Raw genomic sequence first — 27,198 nt, forward strand, 5'->3', positions numbered from 1 at the left:
TTATTAGTCTAATTCATGAAAGTGATAATGTAGATAAATAAGACTATATTTGAAAATTGTGTCAAATGTAGACTAGGACTATCTTAAATTTTAGAATTAATGTTTTGTAATTATTAGAACCAGGGCCAGGTATTGACTTGATTCAGCATGCATATATTTTGTACCTTTAAGCATCCTTTCATAGGTTTCTTTGCTTTTCTTGAAGTTGAAATACAAGCTGTTTCTTAAAGCTGAAATAAGCTAGGAGTATGACAGGTTTTCCTTCTCTTTTTGTGTAATAAAATTATTATTTCCAACTTACATGTTGACTAATTCATTCTTATGAAAAGATTTAGTTCTCATTATAATAGAGTTGCAAAAATGTCAATCACCTGTAATAAGTATTGAGTTTTACCACTGTGCAGAATAACTATTTACTTGTGTATGTGGGAGAAGAAAAAAGGAGAATCTGAACAAATATAGGAGAATACAAAACCAAACAATTAGATGAAGGCTGAGGTAATTAAAACTTTTTTTTTTTTTTGAGACGGAGCCTTGCTCTGTTGCCAGGCTGGAGTGCAGTGGCACAATCCCGGCTCACTGCAACCTCTGCCTCCTGGGTTCAAGTGATTCTTCCGCTTCAGCCTCCCCAATAGCTGGGGCCACAGGCACGTGCCACCACGCCCGGCTAATTTTTGTATTTTTAATAGAGTCGGGGTTTCACTATGTTGGCCAGGATGGTCTTGATCTCTTGACCTCATGATCTGCCCACCTTGGCCTCCCAAAGTGCCAGGATTCAGGATTACAAGCGTAAGCCACCAAACCTGGCCTTTTTTTTTTGGAGACAGAATCTCACTTTCTTGCCCAGGCTGGACTGCAGTGGCGCAATCCCGGCTCACTGCAACCTCCACCTCTTAGGTTTAAGCAATTCTCAGCCTCCCGAGTAGTTGGGATTATAGGTGCCCACCACCACGCCTGGCTAAATTTGTTTTTTAGCAGAGATGGGTTTTACCATGTTGGCCAGGCTGGTCTCAAACTCCTGACCGCCTCGGCTTCCCAAAGTGCTGGATTACAGGCATGAGCCACTTCGCCAGGCCTTAAGAACTTTTAAGGATTTGTGAGTTATCTGCATGTTGTCTTCTGCTAATAACTGGTTACCTTATTTTGGAAGTAGAGAACAGGTGGTGGATTACGAGAGTGAATATTCATTAAAAACTAAAGATGGGCCAGGTGTGGTGGCACACTCCTGTAACCCCAGCACTTTGGGAGCCTGGGGCAGGAGGATCATTTGAGCCCAGGAATTTGAGACCAGCCTGGGAAACATAGTGAGACCCTGTCGCTACGAAAAAACTGAAGGTGAATCAAACTAGATTACTGTGCTGCCTAGGAAAATGGGAAAAGTGGTAGCTGTGAAAAAAAGTGATTGGACTTAAGAAATTAAATTTAAGCCTTGACCATAACACACACCCAAGACTGATATGAAATTTTTTCTTTTTATTCTCTTCTTCCTTTCTTTTCTTTTCTTTTTTTTTTTTTTTGTTCGTGATGCGGTCTTGCTCTGTGGCCCAGGTTTGAGTGTGCTGGTACGATCATGGCACACTGCAACCCCAACCTTCTGGGCTCAATTGATCCTCCTGCTGAGCCCAGTCCTCCCAAGTAGCTGGGACCACAGGTACGTGCCATCATGCCTGGGTGCTTTTTGCAGAGATGAGGTTTCTCATGTTGCCCAGGCTGGTCTCAAACTCCGTGGCTCAAGTGATTTTCTCGCCTCAGCCTCTCAAAGTGCTGGGATTACAGGCATGAGCTGTTGTGCCCGGCCCCATTTAACCTTTCTCGGTTTTAGTTTAAATATTGGTCCGAAGTTTGAAAAGGTGCTGTCATTTCCTTTCTGCTTCCTAGTATATTTATTGTGTGTATCATGCTCTTTTTTAAAAAGTTTATTTTATTTATTTTTTTTTTTTTTTTGAGACGGAGTTTCGCTCTTGTTGCCCAGGCTGGAGTGCAGTGGCGCGATCTCCGCTCACCGCAACCTCTGCCTCCTGGGTTCAGGCAATTCTCCTGCCTCAGCCTCCTGAGTAGCTGGGATTACAGGCACGTGCCACCATGCCCAGCTAATTTTTTGTATTTTTAGTAGAGACGGGGTTTCACCATGTTGACCAGGATGGTCTTGATCTCTCGACCTCGTGATCCACCCGCCTCGGCCTCCCAAAGTGCTGGGATTACAGGCTTGAGCCACCGCGCCCGGCTAAAAAGTTTATTTTTTCCTAGTATAAAAGCTATGTATGTTTACTCTAGACAACTTAGTAAACAACAGAAAAGCATAAAGAAAGTAAAAATTACTTATAACCCATTGACTAGAAATAGTTGCCATTGCTATTGTGTGTCTTAATCTTTTTTTTTTTTTTCTTTTGCAATAAAGCCTTGCTCTTTTGCCCAGGCTGGAGTGCAGTGGTGCAATCTCAGTTCCCTGCAATCTCTGTCTCCTAGGTTCAAGTGATTCTCCTGCCTCAGCCTCCCAAGTAGCTGGCGTTACAGGTGCCTGCCACCATGCCTGGATAATTTTTATTTATTTATTTATTTATTTATTTATTTATTTAGCAGAGTCTCACTCCATTACCCAGGCTGGAGTGCAATGGCGCGATCTTGGCTTGCTGCAGCCTTCCCCTCCCGATTCAAGTGATATTCTTGCCTCGGCCTCCTGAGTCGCTGGGACTACAGACACGCACTACCATGCCTGGCTTATTTTTGTATTTTTTGTATTTAGTAGAGACAGGATTTCGCCATGTTGGCCAGGCTGATCTTGAACTCCTGACCTCCGGTGATCTGCTCGCCACAGCCTCCCTAAGTGCTGGGATTACAGGTGTGAGCCACCGTGCCTGACCCTTAGTCTTTTTAAAAATAATTTTGCCACGCTGGCTCAAGCCTGTAATCCCAGCACTTTGGGAGGCCGAGGCGGGTGGATCACGAGGTCGAGAGATCGAGACCATCCTGGTCAACATGGTGAAACCCCGTCTCTACTAAAAATACAAAAAATTAGCTGGGCATGGTGGCACGTGCCTGTAATCCCAGCTACTCAGGAGGCTGAGGCAGGAGAATTGCCTGAACCCAGGAGGCAGAGGTTGCGGTGAGCCGAGATCGCGCCATTGCACTCCAGCCTGGGTAACAAGAGCGAAACTCCGTCTCAAAAAAAATTTTGCATGAATTGTTAATGAGAATTTATATATAATATTTTAATGTTCTTCATGACAGAATACTTGAATGAGTGAAAAATGAGACCTGATCTGATGTGTAACGTGTGTTGAGTTAAATGTGTTGCTTTAAAGAAAATTTATTTAGGTTTTGTAAAAGAAACTCAGATTGTGTCTGTATCTTCCTTTGAACATTTGGTGTTTGGTGGCAGAAAGCAGGGTTTTATGTCATGAAATGTGTTGTCACCTAGAATGGATATTGATTACATGATTTGAAGGTAGATCCTACCCTTGTGCTCTTTAGGAGAAATCCGTTCTAAAAATGAAAGTTGTTTTTCAGTCTTAATTTTTTCCTTCAGTATCTATGTAATAGGTAAGATAAGCTTATTTTATAGTTCAAGCATAATAAGAAACCAATCTTTGCCTAGGAACAGTTCAGCACAGTATAGGGGATCATAGTAGAAGCAAATATCAATTGAATACTTTCCATGCACTAAGTGCTGAAGAGGTAAAGGAATAAGAATGAGCCCCTTGTCTTCAAGGAACTCTCAATATAACCAAGTAGACAGTCATAGGGTGGAGTAAATGAGCCATGGTTGATGGTGGTAGGTTCTTAGCACCATCTTTTTCCTATACAATACAGTGACTTTTTTGTCTCATGTACTTTTTTATTCTAGCTAAATTAAAAGCTTAAGAAATGATTCAAGTGGGAAATTAAATGAAGTAATTGATTTAGAGATGAGTTAAATGTTTGTGTTGTATTCTAACAGTTTAAGGGTTCTTAGTATTACTGAATCTATTGCATTGCTTATTATCAGGGTTTTTTTTGTTTTTTTAAAGATGGGGTTTCATCATGATGGCCAGGCTGGTCTTGAACTCCTGACCTCAGGTGATCCACCCACCTCAGCCTCCAGTGCTAGGATTACAGGTGTGAGCCACCACGCCGGGCTTATTATCAATTGTTTAAAGAAACTTTTGACAAGGCACTGTGACTCACGCCTGTAATCCCAGCATTTTGGGAAGCCAAGGTGGGTGGATTGCTCGAGCCCAGGAGTTTAAGACCAGCCTCCGCAATGTGGCAAAACCCCATCTTTTTGTATTTTGTAAAAACACAAAATTAGCCAAGTATAGTGGCACGTTCCTGTAGCCCCGGCTACTCAGAAGCTTAGGCAGGAGGATCACCCGAAACTTGGGAGGTCCTGGCCACAGTGAGTCGTAGATCTGTAATCGTGTCAGTGCATTCCAGCCTGGGCCACAGAGGGAGACCCTGTCTCAAAAAAAAACAAAAACAAAAAAAAACAACAACAAAAAAACCAAAACAAACTTTTATCTATTCCCTCAATGATTAGTTGCATATTTTATTTGCTAATTTTGATCTATCTAAAATGAAAGGGATACTTCTTGCCTCAAATCTTAAATAGGGGTCAGGCACGGTGGCTCATCCCTATAATACCAGTGCTTTGGGAGGCTGAGGCGAGTGGATCACCTGAGGTCAGGGGTTCGAGACCTGGCCAACAAGGGGAAACTCTGTCTCTACTTAAAAAAAAATATCAGCTGGGCATGGTGGGTGCCTATAATCCCAGCTACTTGGAAGGCTAGGGCAGGAGAAGCACTTGAACTTGAGAGGTGGAGGTTGCTGTGAGCTGAGATTGTACCCTTGTATTTCAGCCTTCACCCAGAGACTCCATATCAAAAAAAAAAAAAAAAAAAGCTCAGCTGTTACTGTAAAAAGGAAAATCTTAAATAGATTCTACTTTCCCTAGTTGTTTATCAAATTCGATACAAAGTTTTAAATCTAGCATTTATCCAACTTGTATTTCCACTCTTAACCCCCACTGCAGCTGCAGATATCCCTCATACTCTATCTAGATTGGTCTTAAACATGCCCTGCATGGCTCTGCCTTTATGGAAGATTTTTGGTGATACTTCCCTCATTTGATATACTTTTGGCTTCTCTACCCTCTCCCTGCCCCCAATTTCTACTTTCCAGAATAATATGTTTTCTTCTTTCATTCATTCAACAAATATTGAGACACTGTTCTAGGTGCTTGGTTGGATACACCTAGTGAACAAAGTCTCCGTTTTTATGGCAGTCATATTCAGTTGAGGGAGACAAACAATAAATGCTGCCCATTAAATGCTGTAAAGAAAATTAAGTAGGTTAAGGAGTATGGACAATGATAGGGGGTGCTGTTTTCAGTTTATGGGGCATTCTGTTAGCCCTGTCGAGAATGGCAATTAGGAAGGCAAGGGCAGAAGCAGGGAGACTAATCAGAGGTAGCCTTTCCAGTAATTTAGGCACGAGACAATGGCTTGGAATAAAGTGCAAAGCTGCTGGATTCTGGATATATTTCTAAGATGGAGGTAATAGAATTTCCTGATGGACTGGATGTGGAATGTGAGAGGAAGAGTTAAAGATGATTGAGATTTTTTTTTTTTTTTTTTGAGACGGAGTTTCGCTCTTGTTGCCCAGGCTGGAGTGCAATGGCGCGATCTCGGCTCACCGCAACCTCCGCCTCCTGGGTTCAGGCAATTCTCCTGCCTCAGCCTCCTGAGTAGCTGGGATTACAGGCACGCGCCACGATGCCCAGCTAATTTTTTGTAATTTTAGTAGAGACGGGGTTTCACCATGTTGACCAGGATGGTCTTAATCTCTTGACCTCGTGATCCGCCCGCCTCAGCCTCCCAAAGTGCTGGGATTGCAGGCTTGAGCCACCGTGCCCGGCTTGATTGAGATTTTTGTTCTGAACAACCAGAATGATGGAGTTGTCATTAACTGAGGTGGGAAAGGCTGTGGGAAGGGCTAGTTCTAATGGGGAGAAGATCAGGAGTTTAGTTTTTTGACACGTTAAATTCGAATTTGTTAATACTTCATAGATCCTATTGTCTACTTGGAGAGGCATAGGTTAAAGAAATACATAAATAAGGATAGTAGATAATTACATCAAAGAAAAGAGCAGTGCAACTTGAGAAAGAATGGCAGGAAATCCAATTTGCATAGAGGCACAGTGAGAGCTTTTCTGAAAAAATGTATGATGAGTAGTAATTAGAATGAGGGGAAAAACATTCTAGGTTAAAGGAATCAGCATGTGTAAAGGCTGAAAATACTCAATTAAGGGTGTGACTGGAATATAGAGAACAGAAGTGAGGAGTAGAGTGAGGAATTGACAGGGGCCACATCATGGAGGGCCTTGTATGTCATGCGAATTTTGTCCTTAGTACAAATGGCAGTTCTCAGAAGGGTTAAGTGAGGGAGCGTCGAGGTTAGAGTTGCATCTTAAGATGAGTAGCTTGGCTCTGTGTAAAATGAATTGAACGGAGGCAGGAGTGGCAGTAATGACAACTATTTGGAGGCGACTGCAATCAAGAACGGTGATAGTGGCTTGGATCAGGGAGATGATGGAGAGAAGATAATGAATTTGAGGTAGATTTTGGAAGTGGTGTCAATAGGAAGATGTTTCAGAAGGAGGGATGAGAGAGAGAAAAGTGTGAGAAATGACTTGGGTTTATAATTAGAGTCACTGGTCAAGAGATGCCATTCATAGAGAGGGAAGAGGAGCAGACAGTGTTCAGATTTTGACTTGTTGAGTATAAGATGGTTGAGATGTCAAGTGAAGAGGTTAGTAGAAAGTTGGATATACAGATCTGTTCAGAAAGAAGTCTAGGCAGGGTAGAGACATTTGGGACTTGACGACATCTATCTGTCATACTTGCTGACATACATATATGCATAGATGACATACACACACTCACATATAATATTTGGTATTTTTTTTTTTTTTTTTGAGGCGGAGTTTCGCTTGTTACCCAGGCTGGAGTGCAATGGCGCGATCTCGGCTCATTGCAACCTTCGCCTCCCGGGTTCAGGCAATTCTCCTGCCTCAGCCTCCTGAGTAGCTGGGATCACAGGCACGCGCCACCATGCCCAGATGATTTTTTGTATTTTTAGTAGAGACGGGGTTTCACCTTGTTGACTAGGATGGTCTCGATCTCTTGACCTCGTGATCCACCCGCCTCGGCCTCCCAAAGTGCTGGGATTACAGGCTTGAGTCACCGCGCCCGGCCTAATATTTGGGTATTTAAAGTGCATGGGCTGGATGTGTTACTTCACACCTATAATCCCAGCACTGTGGAAGGCCGAGGTGGAAAAATTGCTCGAGACCAGGAATTTTCAACCAGCCTGGGCAACATAGCAAGACCCCATCCCTGCAAAAATAAAAATAAAAAATTAGCTGGGCATGATGTCACATACTTATAATCCTAGCTACTTTAGGAGACTGAGGTAGGAAGGATCTCTTGAGCCCAGGAGTCAGAGGCTACAATGAGATATGATCATGCCATTGCACTCCCGGATGACAGAGTGAGACTCTGTTTCTAAAGAACAAAAAAGTGTGTGAGATCATTCTGTGGATGAATAAAGAGTAAGGAAAATGCCTAGAACCAAGTTCTGAGGAACTCTCAACACTTAGAGGTTGGGTAATGGAGGAGAAGCTAGAAAAGGAGAACAAAGAGGAACTGTGGGAGAGCAGTAGTGGTGAGAAGAAAGCTGCTAGAGTGAGATATGAAAGAAGCTAGGAGAGGTTTGTAAGAAGGAGGGAGTGACCATTGTATCAAGTTTACTGTTTGTTGGATTTAACACCCTGGAAGTTACTGGCAACCTTAGTAGTAACAGCTTTGGTGGAGTAGTGGAGGAAGTCATAATACAGTGAGTACAGGAATGAAATAGGAAGAGACTGGAGTCAGTGTGTACAGCCAACTTTAACAAGAAACTTGGCTATGTAGAAGAGACAGGTTGATAGCTGTAAAGGGGGGATACATATGAAGGGAAGGCTTTAAAAAGTATGAGCTGTAAGAGCTGGGTTAAATGCTGATCTATTAGAGAAAGAGGTGGAAAATTAAACAGAGACATGGTTTAACGGATGCTCTTCAAGGAATCTCCCAAATGGCCACCTATTCCACTAGGTCCCCCTCAGTGGATTGTATTGCTTCTTCATATGAACTGTCATACAACCTTTCCCCCTGCTTATTTACTTGAGGCCAAGTAAACTCTGAGAAAGATTTTGTTCTTCATCTTTGTATAGGCCAAACTGTCTAACATTGTTTTTTGAAGAACCAGCTAAGACAGGTTCCTCCATTTCCTTACCCCCACACTCTGCAAGTGCAAAAACCATTTTGTTGCTCTCTACTATAGAAATAATTAAGTTCCAATATATAGTCTGGCATTCAAGTCTTTAGCCTTCATGGTCTAGCTCCAATTAACTGAACATATTTATCTCCTACTTCCTGGGTCTTACAGTCCAGCTAAATTGAACTCTTTGTTTCCTCGTGAGCTACCTTGTTTCCCTGAAGCAACCTTTCCTATCTCTTCCATTCCTATTTGTTTAAGCTCTACATAATCCTGTAAATCTCAGTTTGTAATGTGACTTCCTTTGTTAATCCTTCAAGATTCTTATTTCATGCTTCTTATGTGACTTCTTTGTTATCTATTTTGTTGATAGTTTTGCATGTATGTCTTATCTTTGCTATAATAAAGTAAGCTCCATGAGGGTAGGTTCCTTGTTTTATTCATCTTTGCATCCACCACAGTGTTTAGTAGATTGCCTGCCTCAAAATAGGCATTCAATAAATCTTTCTTATTGAATGAGTAAATGCACTTAAGTATAGTTGATAGACCCTAACCTACTGCTGGTAATTATAGTTGGCTAAAAATATTCTTTGTAAGTGCTGTGCTTTGGAAAAGGATCATCTGCTTAGCAGCACTATTTGGTGGGTAGCTGATGGAAAGCAAAGCGTGAACTGGATGAAATTGCTGGCAGACATAGCATTCTACCAAATTTGGTTATGTCACTAAACACTGTCACTAAAAACGCTTTGGTGTAGATTTGAAGGAGAAAATGCTACCTTATTAGTTGTCAAGTCAGTATTTGTCAGAAGCCTTTTACTCACTTTTTCTGGTGTGACAGTACTTTGTTGAAAAGATCCCAGTTCATAGTGATAGAACCTTATACTCTAGACTTTTAAATTTGGGTCAGTACTGCTTACAATTATGTAAGCTTTTTAGTTACAATGTCTTTTCTTTCCCCCCTCAGGATGGAGTCTTGCTCTGTTGCCCAGGCTGGAGTGCAGTGGTGCCATCTTGGCTCACTGCAACCTCTGCCTCCCGGGTTCAAGCAATTCTCTTGCCTCAGCCTCCCAAGTAGCTGGAGTTACAGACGTGCAACATTACACCCTGCTAATTTTTTTCTATTTTTTTTTTTTTTTTTTGTAAGTAGAGACAGGGTTTCACCATGTTGGCCAGGCTAATCTTGATCTCCTGACCTCAGGTGATCCACCCACCTCTGCCTTCCAAAGTACTGGGATTACAGGAGTTAGCCACTGCACCCAGTTGATACACTATCTTCTAAGTCAGAAGCTGTGTATTAAGAATTTTCTCCTGAAGCATGTGCACAGTTAGGCTTTGTAAGAGAATCTCTCCACAAGATAAACATATTGTGTATTTTTTCTCTAAAGCTGGAACCAAGAGCAGTCTTCCCTGTAAATAAAATGAGGTTCAAGCCTGAGTAACATCTGCCCTTAAACATTTAATTTGACCTGTTGAAATTTTTTTCAGCCAGGCATAGTGGCCCACATGAATCACAGCGCTTTGGGAGGCAGAGGCAGGTGAAATTCTTGAGTCCAGGAGTTTGAGACCAGATTGGACAACATGGTGAAACCCTGTCTCTACAAAAGATGCAAACATTAGCTGGGTATTGAGGTACATACCTATGGTCCCAGCTACTTGGGAGGCTGAGGTGGGAGGATTGCTTGAGCCTCGGAGGTGAAGGTTGCAATAAGCCAAGATGGCGCTACTGTACTCTACCCTGGGCGACAGAGTAAGACCGTATCTCAAAAAAAAAAAAAAAAAAAATTCATACGCTAGTATCTTCTGGCATTTCATAGATTTAGTATTATTGCTTTCTTCCTTCATGACTGGCAGATATCCCTTTAAATGTGGTGGTAGGAAGGCTGTGATTCTAGGGCATCTGGATTTCTGCCAAAATTGATTCTTTTGTCTTTCATTAAAAATAATCTCTCAAGCAAATTTGGGACTCACCACTAAAGCCCTAAATTCCTTTTTATTTACTTTTGTGTTTTAACTCTCTCTCATGCAGTTTTTGGTTGTTTTTGTTTTTGTTTTTTTGGTAAATACAGACTACAAATTAAACAATCTTTCATTTAACAGGTCTTTATTGAGTATCTACTAGGAACTGCTCTAGGCCCTGGGGAAGCAAGAAAATGTACCCTCAAGCATCAGTAATGAATGAGCAATAAGGAAGGAGCACTATATACCATTATCTTAGATAGGATAATATTTTCCGCTGGAGTCATAACTCACTGACTGGGAGGCCTTTTTACTTCTAGGAAGACCTGGTTTTCCTGTATTTAGAATAGATGCTGTTTCCATTGACTTAGCTTTCTGTTGGATTTTTTAAATGCATGAGATAGGAGAAGCATGTATGGAAAAGTGTTAATTACATTATATGTATTAAATATTAACTCATTGATTGTTAATTGTTTGCTGAAGAATATATGGAAATAATATTGTTTGCTGAAGGAATATATGGAATATGTGGAAGTTTTTCTGTGCACAGGCTTGATTTCAGAGGAGGCTGGGAGGAAAAGAAAACATAAAAGGTCACATTGATTGGGAAAAAGCAACTGCCTATAAAATTCACAGAAATAAGGCCGGGCGCGGTGGCTCAAGCCTATAATCCCAGCACTTTGGGAGGCCGAGGCGGGTGGATCACAAGGTCAAGAGATCGAGACCAACCTGGTCAACATGGTGAAACCCCGTCTCTACTAAAAATGCAAAAAATTAGCTGGGTATGGTGGCGCGTGCCTGTAATCCCAGCTACTCAGGAGGCTGAGGCAGGAGAATTGCCTGAACCCAGGGGGCGGAGGTTGCGGTGAGCCGAGGTCGCGCCATTGCACTCCAGCCTGGGTAACAAGAGCGAAACTCCTTCTCAAAAAAAAAAAAAAAAAAAAAAAAAATTACAGAAATACTCATACAAGAAGTCAGAGAAGTAGGCTGAGAGAGTGATTCGAATGACTGGGCTCAGTTCATATTTTAGATAGAAATGAACAGATTTACTTGTTTTTCCTTGCAAAGTGAAAAAGATTTAAGGGAGAGTCTGCAACTGTGTTTTGACCTTGAGCATGCGGCTTGTTAGCCGTTGGGATTAAGAGTGGTGGGAGCACTGGACAAGGTGGCTCATGCCTGTAATCTAGCACTTTGAGAGGCTGGAAAAAAGGGAGTGGTGGGGGCACCTGTTGTCCTGATGACTCAGCAAGGACCCCGTGTTACCTCAGTATTGCATGTAAAAAGTTCTTCATATCCTTTGAAATATTTGAGATCATAGATCCCAAAATCAGAGCCAGGGATGATTGTTGACTTGAAGCGTCATTTGTATTTTTGTTTCCTTCTTTTGCTTTTTGTGTGTGTGTGGTTTTTTTTTTTTTTTTTTTTTTTTTTTGGCAGGATCTCACCTAGGCTGGAGTGCAGGGCATGATTATGGCTCACTGCAGCCTCAACCTCCCAGGTTCAAGCAATTCCCTGCCTCAGCCTCCTGAGAAGCTGAGACTACAGGCATATGCCATCCTGGCCGGCTAATTTTTGTTTTGTTTTGTTTTGTTTTTTGAGGTGGAGTCTCACTCTGTAACCCAGGCTGGAGTGCAGTGGCGCCATCTCGGCTCACTGCAACTTCCGCCTTCTGGGTTCAAGCAATTCTCCTGCCTCAGCCTCCAAAGCAGCTGGGATTACAGTGCCTGCCTTCATGCTCAGCTGATTTTTCTGTATTTTTAGTAGAGACAGGGTTTCACCATGCTGGCCAGGCTGGTTTTGAACTCCTGACTTCAAATGATCCACTCTTCTCGGCCTCCCAAAGTGCTAGGATTACAGATGTGAGCCACTGCGCCTGGTCTTTTTTCTTTTTTTAGAGAGCAGATCTTGCTATGCTGGTCTTTGTTTTTTTGTTTTTTGTTTTTTGTTTTTTTTTTGAGATGGAGTCTTGCTCTATCACCCAGGCTAGAATGCAATGGGACAATCTTAGCTTACTGTAATCTCTGCCTCCTGGGCTCAAGCAATTCTTGTGCCTCAGCTTCCCTAGTAGCTGGAACTATAGATATGTGCCACCATAACTGGCTGATTTTTTTTTTTTTTTTTCAGTAGAGATAGAGTTTCGCCATGTTGGCCAGGCTGGTCTTGAACTTCTGGACTCAAGTGATCCACCCACCTTGGCCTCCCAAAGTGCTGGGATTATAGGTATGAGTCACCACGCCCAGCCAGTATTTCCATATAGGTACTGAAATAGCTTCTTTTGCAACTGAAGATCATTAGAATATTTCAAGTAGGCAATTGAGTCATCGTATAGAAGATTAGATATTTAGTGTTAATGCTGTTATAGTATGCAGGGGTGTCCAATTTTTGGCTTCCCTGGGGCCGCATTGGAAGAAGAAGAATTGTCTTGGGCCATGCAAAAAATACACTAATGATAGCTGACGAGCTTAAAAAAAATTGCAAAAATATCTTGGTGTTTTACAAAAGTTTACAGATTTGTGTTGGGCTTCATTCAGGGTGGTCCTAGGCCACATGTGGCCCACGGACCTCTGGGTGGACAAGCTTGATGTAGTGGCGAAGAGTGTAGACTCCCAAGCCGTGTGGCCTGTGTTTGAATCCTAGATCTACCATTCGTTCGTTAGTTACCTTGGTGTCCCCACTGAGGTAATCTTCTTGGGCTTTTGTAAAGGGTACAAGACTTAATATAAGAAAAGCACTTACAGTCTGACTCATAGTAAGCCTTGTTCACTTGCTATTTTGCCTTTGGTAATGCAGAATTAGGACCATGTTGGCTTGGCCTATGGTTAGTTTATGTATTTAATATACCATATGTGGTTTCAACCTCCAGGATTAGAAGCATCTGCCAGACTGCCACTGCAACCAGGTGGGAACTTTTCATTCTTTATCAAAAGAGCAGGGTTAGTACAAAAAATGTCCAAGGTTAAGCTTGAATTTGCTCCTGAATTAACTTCAGTGAACCCTGATCCTGTTGACACTTACTAGGTAACTAAAGGACTGTCAGATTGGACTCTGCCATCTTAGTCCATCTGCCCCAGCAGCTCTTTCTGAACTTTTAGCTAAAGCTGAGAGTCCATTATTAGGGAGAATGTTCTTTTTTTCTCTTTTCTTTCTTTGTTTTTTTTTTTTTTTTTTTTTTTTTAAGTGAAAGCACAAAAGAAGTAAGGAGTAATCTATGACATAGGATCTTACTGGTTTTCTAGAAGTACTCAATTAAAATTTTTTTTTTTTTTTTGAGACGGAGTTTCAATCTTGTTACCCAGGCTGGAGTGCAATGGCGCGATCTCGGCTCACCGCAACCTCCGCCTCCTGGGTTCAGGCAATTCTCCTGCCTCAGCCTCCTGAGTAGCTGGGATTACAGGCATGTGCCACCATGCCCAGCTAATTTTTTTGTATTTTTAGTAGAGACGGGGTTTCACCATGTTGACCAGGATGGTCTCGATCTCTCAACCTCGTGATCCGCCCGCCTCGGCCTCCCAAAGTGCTGGGATTACAGGCTTGAGCCACCGCGCCCGGCCCTAAAATTTTTTTAATTATAAAATAATTTTTTTTTTTTTTTTTTTTTTTGAGACGGAGTTTCGCTCTTGTTGCCCAGGCTGGAGTGCAATGGCGTGATCTCGGCTCACCGCAACCTCCGCCTCCTGGGTTCAGGCAATTCTCCTGCCTCAGCCTCCTGAGTAGCTGGGACTACAGGCACCCGACACCACGCCCAGCTAATTTTTAGTATTTTTAGTAGAGATGGGGTTTCACCATGTTGACCAGGATGGTCTCCATCTCTTGACCTCGTGATCCACCCGCCTCGGCCTCCCAAAGTGCTGGGATTACAGGCTTGAGCCACCGCGCCCGGCCAGAAATAATTTTTTTTTGACATGGAGTCCTGCTCTGTCACCCAGGTGGGAGTACAATGGCACTATCTTGGCTAACTGCAACCTCTGCCTCCCAGGTTCAAGTAATTCTCCTGCCTCAGCCTCCTGAGTAGCTGGGACTACAGGTGTGCACCACCTTGCCTAGTTAATTTTTGTGTTTTTAGTAGAGGCGGCGTTTTGCCATGTTGTCCAGGCTGCTCTTGAACTCCTGACCTTGGGTGATCTGCTTGCCTCAGCCTCCCAAAGTGCTTGGATTACAGGCATGAGCCACTATGCCTGGCCTAAAAAAAAAAAAAAAAAAAAATTTTTAAATATTTGGCGATCTTACCATGTTGCCCAGGATGGTGTCTAATTCCTGAACTCAAATGATTCCCTTACTGTGGCCTCCAAAAGGGCTGAGTAAAAATACTTACGAATTATGGATTTTGGCTTCCTGGGCTACCAACTTTCACTATTCCTTGATTTTTGTGGTATTCACTATATAGTTGAACAGGTCATATATTAACTAGCCTTTATCTAATGCTTTCTTTAAAGGAAATGTAGACGGGTTTATATTTTTAACATGTCTACATTTCTCCTAAAGGGAGGAAGAGACTAAGCTCTTTTTATTTAGTTTGTCTTGAAGAAGTTGAGATAGTGTAGATTTACAGGTTCTATCTTTGTTAATTTTTTTTTTTTTTTTTAGTTAGAGTCTCACACTGTTGCCAGGCTGGAGTTCTCGGCTCACTGCAGCCTCTGTCTCCCGGATTCAAGCAATTCTCCTTCCTCAGCCTCCCGGGTAGCTGGGATTATAGGCGTCTGCCACCACGCTGAACTAATTTTTTGTATTTTTAGTAGACACAGGGTTTCACCATGTTGGCCAGGCTGGTCCTGAACTCCTGACCTCAAGTGATCCACCTTCCTCAGTCTCCCAAAGTGCTGAGATTACAGGTGCTCACCACCACGCCCAGCTAATTTTTTGTATTTTTAGTAGAGACGGGGTTTCACTATGTTGGCCAGCTGGTCCCAAACTCCTGACCTTGTAATCCGCCAGCCTTGTCCTCCCAAAGTGTGCTAGCATTACAGGTGTGAGCCCTGGCCCAGCCTTATATTTAGTAATTTTTAAGGAGTAAAAACGAAGTCTTATTTACTTCTAGACTCTACAATTATTGTTGTTACTAGAATTTTTCACCTTATACCACAATGGGATGATTTTGTTTTTTCTTCTAAATTACTGGAATACAGATATGATGGCTGAGGCTCCAGCAGCCATGTTAGACCTTGGGAAAGGAAGTCACATAAGAAAACGAACACGGTCTCTTATTCTGTGGAGCCTCATAGCAGCCCAACTGCTGTACTTAACAGATGCGAGAGACAACTAAGTATCTAACTTATTTAAGCTTCAGCTATTTCTTTTTTTTTCTTTTTCTTTTTTTAGAAGAAGAAAGAGAGGGAAAAAAAAGAAAGGAAAAAAAAAAAACAAAGAATGAAGGAGAAGAAGAAAGAGGAAGAGGGAGAGAGAACGGGGTGTTGCTTTATTGCCCAGGCTAGAATGCAGTCTAAAAATGGGTATGCCTATAGTTGTGCGATTTAATAGAGACATGGGAAAAAAAAATGATGGAAGAAAATAACAAGCAGCCAACCAATATTTCATTTAAACCTGTAAATAGGTGTGATGTGGTACTGATAAGAGTGTGTGTTTTGTGTATTTAAAGTGGAGAGTTCTATAAATGTTAATTAAATCTACTTGTTCCGGATCTGAGTTCAAGTCCTGGATATCGTTGTTAACTTTCTGTCTCATTGATCTGTCTAATATTGATGTTGAAGTCTCCCACTATTATTGTGTGGGAGTCTAAGTCTCTTTATAAGTCTTATATATCTGGATATTCCTGTATTGGGTGCGTATATATTTAGGATCTTTAGCTCTTCTTGTTACATTGATCCTTTTATCATTATGTAATATCCTTCTTTGCTTCTTTTGATCTTTGTTGCTTTAAAGTCTATTTTATCGGCAAAAATTGCAACTCCTGCTTTCTATTTATTTATTTATTTTTGCTCTCCATTTAATTGGTAAATCTTTCTCCATCCCTTTGTTTTGAGTCTTTGTGTATCCTTTCATGTGAGATGGGTCTGGATGCAGCATATACCGATGGGTCTTGGCTTTTTTTGCCTGTCTGTGTCTTTGGATTGGGGGATTTAGTCGATTTAAATTTAGAATTAATAATAATATATGTGATTTTAATATTGCCATTTAATGTTAGCTGGCTGTTTTGCCCATTAGTCGATGTAAATTCTTGATTATGTTGATGCTCTTTATTATTGGTATTTTTTAGAAAGGCTGATACTGGTTGTTCCTTTCCACGTGTAGTGATTCTTTCAGAAGCTCTTGTAAAGGAGGCCTGGTGGTGATGAAATCTCTGAGTGCTTGCTTGTTCACAAAAGATTTTATTTTTCCTTCGCTTATGAAGCTTAGTTTGGCTGGATGTAAAATTCTGGATTGAAAGTTCTTTTCTTTAAGGATGTTGAATACTGGCCCCCACTCTCTTCTGGCTTGTAGGGTTTCAGCTGGGAGATCTGCTGTGAGTCTGATAGGCTTCCCTTTATGGGTAGCCTGACCTTTCTCTCTGGCTGCCCTCAGTATTTTCTTTCATTTCAATCCTGGTGAATCTGGTGATTATGTGCCTTGAGGTTGGTCTTCTTGAGGAATATCTTTGTGGTGTTCTCTGTATTACCTGGAGTTGAATATTGTCTGGTCCTGCTAGGTTGGGAACATTTTTCTGAATAATATCCTGAAGCGTATTTTCCAACTTGGATTGATTCCCTTTGTCACATTCAGGTACACCTATCAAACGTAGATTAGGTCTTTTCACATAGTCCCATATTTCTTGGAGACTTTGCTCATTCCTTTTTATCCTTTTTTCTCTAACCTTGTCTTCTTGTTTTATTTCATTAAGTTGGTCTTCGACCTCTGATATCTTTTCTTCTGCTTGATCAATTCGGCTGTTAAAACTTGTGCATACTTCAAGAAGTTCTTGTGTTGTGTTTTTCAGCTCCATTAATTCACTTATATTCCTCTCTAAATTGTGTATTCTTGTTAACATTTCGTCAAACCTTTTTTCAAAGTTCTTAGTTTCTTTGCATTGGGTTAGAACAAGTTCTTTTAATTCCCAGAAGTTTCTTATCATCCACCTTTTTTTTTTTTTTTTTTTTTTTTTGATACCCAGGCTGGAGTGCAATGGCGCGATCTCAGCTCACCGCAACCTCCGCCTCCTGGGTTCAGGCAATTCTCCTGCCTCAGCCTCCTGAGTAGCTTGGATTACAGGCATATGCCACCATGCCCAGCTACTTTTTTGTATTTTTAGTAGAGATGGGGTTTCACCATGTTGACCAGGATGGTCTCGATCTCTTGACCTTGTGATCCACCCGCCTCGGCCTCCCAAAGTGCTGGGATTACAGGCTTGAGCCACCGCGCCTGGCTATCATCCACCTTTTAAAGCCTGCTTCTGTTAATGGAACACATTCGTTCTCCATCAGGCCTTGTTCTGTTGCTGATGAGGAACTGTGATCCCCTGTAGAGGGAGAGGCGTTCTGATTTTGGGTATTCTCAACGTTTTTAGGCTGGTTTCTTCCCTTCGTTATAGATTTATCCATCTGTGGTCTTTATAATTACCGTCTTTATAATTGGGTTTCTGAGTGGATGTTCGACTTGTTGATTCCCAGTGCTAAAATTTGAGCAATGCCACTGTGCCAGCCAAAACGGCAGCATTAAGATCGATGGTGCTTTTCTAACTCTGCACCAAGAACCGCCGCACCAAGGCAGCAGCGTAACTGCCTTGCTGGCCACAAGAGTCGTGCTGGCGACCCATGGGGCTCCTCCGCCGGGAATCCCCTGGTACGTGAGCAACAAAAATTCATCTGAAAGTGTGGCATCCTCTCGTTCTCTGCGCTTTCACTGGGAGCTACAATCCCGAGCTGCTAGTGATCAGCCATCTTGGATCTCTCTCCTGGGATGATGTTAAACCTTAAAACTTCAGCATATGTGTAATTGGTAGATATCATCTCTACAAATGGTAATTAAAACAAAAATAGCTGGCCATGGTGGCACATGCCTGTGGTCTCAGCTACTAAGTGAGGCTGAAGCAGGAGGATTGCCTGAGCCTGGGAGATTGAGGCTGTAGTGAGCTGCAGTCATTGCACCACTGCACTCCAGCCTGGATAACAGAGTGAGACCCTGTCTCAAACAAAAGAAAACAAAGAAAAAAAGATAATGTAAGGATCATGAAGTGACTTTAAAATCCTTCATTTTATAATAATGTTATAAGTTTCCTGAAGCTACTTAATTTATCACTATACAGAATAAACTGATATATAAAAAATTATCAGTAAGTTTTTGTTTTCCCATTAAAGCCAGAATAGTGATCATGAGATATCATTGGTTGCTAACTATGGGCCAGGTACAACATGCCAATCTTTTAGGTGTGTTAGTTAATTTAATCCTCATAACAACTTTGAAATAGGTGCCATCAATACTGAGAAGAGAATGAGAGAGATCATTATTTGGGTACAGTTGCAGGGCCAGTAAGTAGCAGTACTGGAATTTGTACTGACTTCTTTGGGATTTCAGAGCCTAAATCAGTAACTTTATGTTCTTTTTCTATATTTAAAACTTGAATATTTCCCTAACAGTCTGTCTCTGTCTGTCTGTCTGTCTGTCTTTCCTTTCTTTTTTTTAATTTTTGAGGCAGAGTTTCGTTCTTGTTGCCCAGGCTGGAGTGGCAATGTCATGATACTGGCTCACCACAACCTTTGCCTCCTAGGTTCGAGCGATTCTCCTGCCTTAGCCTCCTGAGTAGCTGGGATTATAGGCCTGCTCTGCCACACCCAGCTAATTTTATATTTTTAGTACAGATGGGTTTCTCCCTGTTGGATAGGCTGATCTTGAACTCCCAACTTCAGGTGATCTGCCTGCCTTGGCCTCCCAAAGTGTTGGGATTACAGGCATGAACCACTGCACCTGGCCCCTAACAGCGTTTCTTATGTTCTGTTTTTAGTCACATTGAAAAAAAAATTCTAAGAATATTTAAGGATGTTTCTAAAACATACTAACAACTAGTGAGCCCAGATGGTTCATTGGATGAGTTTGGTTGCTTTTAGTTCTCTTGTTAAAATTTGAATGGAAACTAAAATTTCCATTACCTTACCTCTTTGCATTTTGGGGGCCTGATTAATTAGTATTTTATAAAGCACTTTAGAGAGTTTGTTTATAAACTTGTTAAGGAACCTGACTTGAATGTCAGTTGTGTTTTTTTTTTGAGTCAGAGTTTTACGGTTGCCCAGGATGGAGTGCAGTGGTGCCATCACAGCTCACTGCCACCTTCTGGGCTCAAGTGATCCTCCTCCTTTAGCCCCCAAATAGCTGGGACTTGTAGTGCCACCATGCCTAATTTTTTTTTTTTTTTTTTTTTTTTGAGACGGAGTTTCACTCTTGTTACCCAGGCTGGAGTGCAATGGCACGATCTCGGCTCACCGCAACCTCCGCCTCCTGGGTTCAGGCAATTCTCCTGCCTCAGCCTCCTGAGTAGCTGGGATTACAGGCACGCGCCACCATGCCCAGCTAATGTTTTGTATTTTTAGTAGAGACGGGGTTTCACCATGTTGACCAGGATGGTCTCGATCTCTTGACCTCGTGATCCACCCGCCTCGGCCTCCCAAAGTGCTGGGATTACAGGCTTGAGCCACCGTGCCCGGCGCCTAATTTTTTTTTTAAATTAATTTTTTATAGGGATGAAGTCTTGCTATGTTGCCTAAGATGGTCTTGAACTCCTGGGCTCAAGTTATCCTCCCACTTTGGCCTCCCATTACGGGCATGAGCCACTGTGCTCGGCCTCACAGATTTTAATTTCAGGATTGTTTTCCAATTGAGAAATGTCTAAATGGTTCAAATTTAACAAAAACCATATACTCATTTGTTAATTGTTTTTCTGTGAGTTCTTTCTATCCCCTCCCTTCTCCCATCCTCCCCCTTCAGAGGAGTCTATACTTTTGCATTGTTGATAGGGGGGGAAAAAAAAAAGCAAGGAAGTTTCTTTTTGTGGAGAGAGGAAACGGCTGTTAGTTCAGGACTTTATCCATATTAGGTATAAACTAAATATAGACATGTAATCCAGGAGTGAAGTCACATCTATAAAGTTTCTTAAGCAAAGCTAATGAGATCAGCCAGTGCTTTTGGATCTGTTTTCTCCCTCCTTACTTTTGGCTCACTTACCAACTCATAGTCCTGTAGTCTTCCTGCCTGTGACTCTAAAAAAAGAGGAAAAAAAAAACATTATAAGGAATCTTTATGTGAAACAAGCACACAAACTTTTAAAAAGTTGCCTTGTATATGAAGCATAGTTACTTATGCCTTCTTTTGAGGGGAGGTTATAAATAAATTAGCTCTTTAATTTCTCGACCTTGTCATTTTCCTATCACACCAATTCTTTTTTTTGTTTTTTGAATTGGTTTTATCCTTGAGTCTTTGTCACAGATTTTTACTGTGAGGCTGTACTCATCTTTGCAAGTTGTAAGAAACATCTGTTTTACTTAGTATTTTCTTTGTTTATTCCATCTTTAACCATTAAAGCAGATCTTAGTGTGGCTAAATGGTAATAGGATTTCTTCTGTTTGGCTGGTTAGAGACATCGTAGTAGAACGGAATGATGGAATAAATATTTCTGGCCACAGCACATGTCCTTCTCAAACAAGGACTTTGAAAAGTCTCCCAAAGCATTCTTACAATAATTATTTTCAACTCTTGTGCCCCTTCTTAGAGCCCTTGCAAGCATGCCTAAACACTCAGACTCTTATGAATGTGCTATACTTCTGAAGAGAAGAACTGTATACACACATCTATGGCATATCTTATAAATATTTTAGAATACAACTAACTCTGTAAAAAGTTTAGCTTAACATATTTCAGGGGTTTTAGGGGTCAGTTCATGAAACTAAATGTTCTCTAAGGCCTAAGCTCAAATCTGTTCTGAATCCTTCTCTGACCTTCTTCCCTTAGCATAACTACTTTTTCCTGCTGTTTGGGGCAGTTAGTAGTGCATTTTGGTATTCTGCCACTCTTCTGAATCCCCTTTGATTACATCTTTGTTCTAGGCTAGAATGTAAATTCCAAAGATCAGAGATAAGGGACTATTTTCTTTTTTCTTGATTTTATTTTTTAAATTAAAAAAAATTATTTTCTTCCAAAGACTAAGGGACTATATTCTTTATCTCTTTATGTCTACCCCCTACCACAAACTTTTATATTTTAAGAGGTAATTCATTAATTCAGTAAGATTTATTAGTGTTTTGGGGCAAATTGGTAATGCATAGTATGGGACTAGAGGCATGTAAGAGAGAATATATTAAGTATTTTCTGTTACTGTGTTCTGTATTACCTCATAGTAAAATACCAGAGATGAAAGTAGTATTCAGTTATTGAAATTGAGACGTGTAATTTGGGTTTTGTAACTAGCTGCCCACTAGATAGCTATTGGTCTAAACTTAGTAACAGATTGGTTTAGAGAACTAGAATATTCAAATGATGTAACTTGAAGGCCAGGTTCAAGTCCTGTGTGTATCCTAACTGATCTGCTATCTCATCTGTAAAGTGTGCGTGTTTTTTGGAGGTGACGTTCAGTCTAGTTTGTATTATTTTATATGCCAAGGTAGTCTTAGGCTTGGCTTAAGCTTAGGTCTAGGCAGAAAGTTGAGACAGAAAATTCCAAAATCAGATCCAGAGAATTAAATTCTCATAATTAGAAGCAATCTGTTAGATAACAAAAATAGAGCCAATACAAATTCTTCGTCATAATTAAGCCATAGGGAAAAAAAAAATTCAGGAGTGAATTCTTTGATCAGAAAGAATAGATTTTATTTCCCAAATGAACTCCTAAAAGAAAGTTTAAGGAAAGATTTCGTTTGTTGTATCTAAAATAAAGCAGACACAGAACCATTCTTCTTCTTTTTTTTAAAGCCAATCAAATTTATAGAATTTTCCTTCGTCATATTTGAGGAACCTGTGCATTCAAATAGGAAGTAAAATATTTTAGTAAGACTCATACTGCTATGTTATACTATTCAGATATTTGAAGTTTTAGGCCAGCCAAAAATTCTGAATATTAGCTTTCACAGCTGAAATACAGTGTTGAGTGTATAATTTTTACAGAAACTGATTTTGTTCCTATAAATACAAGAACAACAAAATACAACAACAACAACGACAAAATATATATATATATATTTTGAAACGGACTCTTGCTCTGTTGCCCAAGCTAGAGTGCAGCGACGCCATCTCGGCTCACTGCAACCTCTGCCTCCCAGGTTTAAGCGATTCTTCTGCCTCAGCCTCCTGAGTAGTGGGGATTACAGGTGCCCGCCACTGGGCCTGGCTAATTTTTGTATTTTTAGTAGAGACAGGTTTTACCATGTTGGCCAGGCTGGTCTTGAACTCCTGACCTCATGATCCACCTGCCTTGGCCTCCCAAAGTGCTGGGATTACAGGCATGAGGCACAGTGCCTGGCAAATTTTGTAATATATTTTAATGAACATTGAAAAAATATGTAATCCAAAATTAAAACATCTGAGTATTCATTTATTCATGTTTGAGAGCTAATATTTTATAGTATTATTAAAAATTCTATAGCTTCTTCATGATTGCAGTGTTTCATTGTTTATTGTCATCTTCATTAATCCATTGTTCCTATTTAGAGGTCCAAAATTTGGCAATTAAGCAGTATTGTGCTGTATATCCTTATAGCCAATTTTCTCTGAGGATCAAGTAATTCTGTTTTAAAAGTCTCTCACATACCTCATTTACCCTCTGAATTCTTTCTTTATTTTACTTTTGTTTACTTAAACTGTAATCTCTCTCTCTTTTTTCCCCCCATACATTACGTGGAATGTAATCTCTTAAAAAGAAAAAAAATTTCTGAATTTAGGTTTTTTTTTTTTTTGAGACAAAGTCTTGCTGTTGTAGCCCAGGCTGGAGTGCAGTGGTACTACCTTGGCTCACTGTAACCTCCACCTCCCGGGTTCAAGTAGTTATCTTGCCTCAGCCTCCCAAGTAGGTAGGATTACAGGTGTGTGCCACCACCTCCGGCTCATCGTTTTTTATTTTTGGTAGAGATGAGGTTTCACCATGTTGGCCACTCTGGTTTCGAGCTCCTGACCTCAAGTGATTGGCCTGCCTCGGCCTCCCAAAGTGCTGGGATTACAGGTGTGAGCCACCACGCCTGGTGAATTTAGGTTTTTTACAAAGGGAAAAATTGGATTATTGAGTCTACTACTGACCTCTTGATGGAATGTCTAATTAAAATTGGTCTGAGAACTTGGTGAACAGAAATAGCTCTCACCCACTAAATTTAGATGGCTGCCATAGCACAGATGGGAAAGAAGAGTATTAATTTCTTGAACATTTCATTGTTTTCCTGTACTCTTGGGATTCTTTCTGAATTTAGTCTCTGCTACAGTATAATGCCTATTTTAAAACTGCCCTTAGGGAGAGTGGGCTACTGCATTTTGACTTGCAGAAGCATTTCCCCCGGCCCCCAAAATACTTGTCTTCATTTGATAAACAAGGGAAGACACTGATAGTGAATTTATCTTTGGTTAGCAGATATTTTTTTCCCCTTCCAAATGGAGTTTCACTCTTGTTACCCAGGCTGGAGTTCAGTGGCGAGATCTCAGCTCACTGTAGCCTCTGCCCCTCAGGTTCAGGTGATTCTCCTGCCTCAGCCTCTGGAATAGCTGGGAGCCACCATGCTTGGCTAATTTTTGCATTTCACCATGTTGATCAGGCTGGTCTTGAACTCCTGACCTCAGGTGATTCACTTGCCTTGACCTCCCAAAGTGCTGGGATTACAGGCATGAGCCACCATGGCCAGCTAATTTTTTGTATTTTTAGTAGAAATGGGATTTCACCGTGTTAGCCAGGATGGTCTTGATATCTTGACCTCGTGATCTGCCCACCTCGGACTCCCAAAGTGCTGGGATTACAGGCGTGAGCCACTGCACCCGGCCAGCAGATAATTTTTAAAAATTAGGGGTAGACAATGAAAAAGGTTGAGATGCATCTTTTTTTTTTCAGGCGTGACCCACTGCACCCGGCCAGCAGATAATTTTTAAAAATTAGGGGTAGACAATGAAAAAGGTTGAGATGCATCTTTTTTTTTTTTTTAGACAGGGCCTTAACATTGTCATCCAGGCTAGAGTGCAGTGTTGAGATCATAGCTCACTACATTCTTGACCTCCTGGCTCAAGGGATCCTCCTGCCTAAGCCTTCTGAGTAGCTAGGACTAAAGGTGTGTGCTACTACATGTGGCTAATTTTTTCATTTTTTTTTGTAGAGTCGGGGGTCTCACTATATTGTCCAGGCTGGTCTGAAAACTCCCAGCTTCAAGTGATCCTCCCACTTTGGCATCTCAAATTTTTGAGATTACAGGTGTGAGCCATTGTACCTAGCCAGAGATGCACTTTTTTGATGTAACCAAAGAGAGAACAACTAAGGAGCATTTTTAAAAAATAAAATAATCATGGCTTAATATACTAAACACAAATTAGTGTTCTGTATTTCTGAAATTAGCTCATTTAATGCCAAACTTTCTTTCACGTTCTAAATAGTTTTATTTGAAAATGCCTTGACTTCTCTTCCATTCTTTAAAGATAGTTTTGTTGGAAATAGAATTTTGAGTTGATTTTTATTGTTTTTATTGTTTTTCTTTCAGCACCTTAAAAATGTTCTTGGCTGGGCATGGTGACTTATGCCTGTAATCTCAGCCCTTTGGGAGGCTGAGGTGGGAGCATCACCTGAGCCCAGGAGTTTGAGACCATCTTGGGCAACCTAAGTGAGACCCTGTCTCTACAAAAAATAGAAAAATTAGCTGGACATGGTGGCAGGTACCTGTGGTCCCAGCTGCTTGGGAGGCAGAGATAGGAGGATGCCTTGAGCCCCGGGGATCAAGGCTACATTGAGAGCTGTGCTCCAGCTTGGGCAACAGAGTGAGACCCTGTATCCAAAAAAAAAAAAAAAAAAAGGAATTCAAGACCAGCCTGTCCAACATGGTGAAACCCTGACTGTACTAAAAATCCAAAAATTAGCTGGGTGTGGTGATGCAGGCCTCTAACCCCAGCTACTAGAAAGGCTGAGGAGGGAGAATTGCTTGAACCCAAGAGACAGAGGTTGCAGTTAGCTGAGATCATGCCACTGCACCCCAGCCTGGGTGACAGAGCCAGATTCCATCTGAAAAAAATGTTCTGTGTTTTTTGGCCTCCATTACTCCAAGTCATAATTTTTATGGAGTAATGAGAATTCAGTAGTCACTCAAATTATTATTTCTTTGTATGCAGTGTGTTGTTTTTTTTCTAGCTACCATTAAGATTTTTTTCTTCTTTTTTTTTTCTTTTTGTTATTTCAATTATGATATACTTAGGTATGGCATTCTTTATATTGAATCTACTTCATATTCATGAAACTTGAATCTGTAAATTTGTCTTTATTTGGGAAAATTTTGGCCATTATTTCTTGAAAATTTTTTTCCTCATTGTCTCCTGCAACTCTAAGATATAAATGTTTTAATATTTTCCCATAGGTCTTTGAGGCTTTTTTTTTCTGTTCTTCAGATTGAGTAATTTCTTGGTTCTGTCTTCATGTTCACAGACCCTTTTCTTTCTTTTCCTTCCCTTCCTCCCTTTCTTTTCTTTATTCTACGTTGAGCCAATCTAGCAATTTGTAAAATAATTCAGATATTGTAGTTTTTAGTTCTAGAATTTATATTTTTATGTGTGATTTCTTTCCCTACTGAGATTTCTATCTTCCTTTATTATGAGCATGTTTTTCTTTTGGTATTTGAGCATAGTTACCATAACTGTTTAAAAATCTTTGCCTGCAAACTGTAGAATCTGGATCATCTTAGGGTAGTCTCCTTGATTACTATTTTTTTTTCTCTTGAGAATGGGTCAGGTTTTTCCATTTCTTCTTATGGGGAGTAATTTTGGATTGTATTCTGAATATTACAAATGATAACTTACAGAAACTCTGGATTTTGTTATGTCCCTCTTAAGAGCATTGATTTTCTTTTCTAAAGCAGGTGATTAACCTAGCTGAATTCAACCTGCAAAACTGTTCCCTCCTCCCGCCCCCCGTAGTAGGTGGCAGCTTATATTTTAGTTCAGTTCTCTTAGCTGGCCTACTTGGAGCCTGCTCTGTGCATGTGTATTGCAGGGATCAGCTAGAGATTTAGACAGATTTATGCAGATTTTAGAGCTCCCCCTTGCTTGTTCTGCTGCTCGCTCTCTCACTTGCTCACTCACTTGCACGCTCGCTCTCTTTTTCTTTCCAGTGGTGATGGTTGCACTAGACTGTTTTTTGGTTATTAAAGTCAGCAGGACTGTGAATTTTCCATTGGTGTTTTAGCTGCCCTGTATGGTGCAAGGCTAAAAGATAAAAACTGGGGATCGTTGTCCAGTGCAATTCCCTTCCTCCAAGTAGCAACTCCCCTCCAGTATTTGCCTGCTTTTCTCACTCTCCAGTGCCTTCAGGTGGTTGTTTTTGTCTGGAAGTTACAGCTGTTATGATAGGCAGAGTTGATCTTATAAAAGGAACTGCCTGGTCTTAGTAGAAGCCTCAAATTTATTTTTTTAAAAACAGAAATCTTTAAATTTTAGAATAGTTTTAGATTTATGGAAAAATTGCAAAAATAATACAGAGTTCTCAAATTTAGTTTAAATAAAAATATTTCTAAAATATATTAATGCTTCCTTGACTTTTGAAAATGCTGGGTTTGGCCATGCTTGGTGGCTCACACCTGTAATTTCAGTACTTTGGGAGGTTGAGGCGGGTGGATCATCTGAGGTCAGGAAATCCTGTCTCTACTGAAGATACAAAAATTAACTGGGCGTGGTGGTGTGTGCCTATAATCCCAGCTACTCTCAAGGCTGAGGCAGGAGAATCTGCTTGAACCCAGGAGGTGTAGGTTGTAGTAAGCTGAGCCAAGATTGCACCATTGCACTTCAGCGTGGATGACAAGAGCAAAACTTCATCTT

General features: G+C 40.9%; 1 protein-coding gene and 1 long non-coding RNA gene across 2 annotated transcripts in view; both read left to right on the top strand.

Moving 5' to 3' along the window:
- The window catches only part of CLIC4 (chloride intracellular channel 4), a 99,683-nt gene that overhangs the window by 10,504 nt on the left and 61,981 nt on the right, over nt 1-27,198 (top strand). The gene's annotated exons all lie outside the window — the stretch shown is intronic.
- LOC141580216 (uncharacterized) lies at nt 1,553-13,421 on the top strand. Its single transcript, XR_012512344.1, has 2 exons — nt 1,553-1,651; nt 12,373-13,421. It is a non-coding gene; the product is annotated as an uncharacterized LOC141580216 (long non-coding RNA).

Source organism: Saimiri boliviensis, chromosome 11 (genome assembly GCF_048565385.1).
Source record: "Saimiri boliviensis isolate mSaiBol1 chromosome 11, mSaiBol1.pri, whole genome shotgun sequence".
Classification (NCBI taxonomy): domain Eukaryota; kingdom Metazoa; phylum Chordata; class Mammalia; order Primates; family Cebidae; genus Saimiri; species Saimiri boliviensis.